This window comes from Sinocyclocheilus grahami, unplaced genomic scaffold (genome assembly GCF_001515645.1).
Source record: "Sinocyclocheilus grahami isolate Dianchi unplaced genomic scaffold, SAMN03320097.WGS_v1.1 scaffold492.1, whole genome shotgun sequence".
Lineage (NCBI taxonomy): Eukaryota > Metazoa > Chordata > Actinopteri > Cypriniformes > Cyprinidae > Sinocyclocheilus > Sinocyclocheilus grahami.
The window spans coordinates 639,119-640,462 of NW_015505671.1; positions in this window are offsets into that span (position 1 = coordinate 639,119).

Genomic DNA, 1,344 nt, shown 5'->3' on the forward strand with positions numbered 1-1,344 from the left:
AGCAAAGGGTCTGAATATTTAGGACCATGTGATATTTCAGTTTTTCTTTTTTAATAAATCTGCAAAAATGTCAACAATTCTGTGTTTTTCTGTCAATATGGGGTGCTGTGTGTACATTAATGAGGAAAAAAAATTAACTTAAATGATTTTAGCAAATGGCTGCAATATAACAAAGAGTGAAAAATGTAAGGGGGTCTGAATACTTTCCGTACCCACTGTATATAATATATATACACAGTACATACATATATTATGTAAACAAACTTTTATTTTGGATGCGATTAATCGTTTGATAGCACTAATTTACTGTTATTATAATAGTAAGCATATGTAACGTGTAACAAGGACACCTTAAAATAAAGTGTTACCGAAACATTTTACTGCGAGTCCTGAATGTTTATCACGATACTGATGCGTTATTAATGTGCTGATGCTGTTTGCACACTGACCTTACACTCACAGCAGCGTTTCAGCTTCGAGATACTCACAAGCTGATAAGACTAATATGAAAGGCATCTGTGTGTCATGGGGGTAAATGATTCAGAGTACTTGTAAACGCGTCCTGCTGAGGATGACGGACGCTAAGCCATTTATTTGGTCTGAGAGACGAAGGGTCAAAGCTATTCATAGCTGTCTGGAGAGAAAAAAGCTGCATTTGTGCTGAAATGGCTTTAAAGATCTTGAAAGTTAAAAATAAAGCGTTCAAACAAGGACGAATATTTAATTATTAGCATCATTTTTATTTATCTTTGTAGCAATACTTGCCAATACTTACAAAAATCATTAGGATATTAAGTAAAGATCATGTTCCATGAAGATATTTTGTAAATTTCCTACCATAAATATATCAAAACTTAATGTTTGATTAGTAATATGCATTGCTAAGAACTTCATTTGAACAACTTTAAAGATGATTTTCTCAATATTTAAATTTTTTTGCACCCTCAGATTCCAGATTTCCAAATAGTTATATCTCGACCAAATATTGTCCTATCCTAACAAACCATACATCAATGGAAAGATTATTTATTCAGCTTTCAGATGATGCATAAATCTCAGTTTCAAAAAATTGACCCTTATGACTGGTTTTGTGCTCCAGGGTCACAAATGGCTTAACTCCAAGCATTTTTGTTATGGTCTGTAATGGGATGAGCGAGTGTGGGGGGAAAATGCATTAAAGTCATTGATATTCAACAATGTTGATTCATTTTATATTAGCAAAAATATTAAGGTAAATATTGTGAATGCTTCACATTGCTGTTACAATGATCCATAATTTAAAGGAATAACCCCTCCTTGGTGATTCTCTCTCTCTCTCTCTCTCTCTCTCTCTCTCTCTCTCTC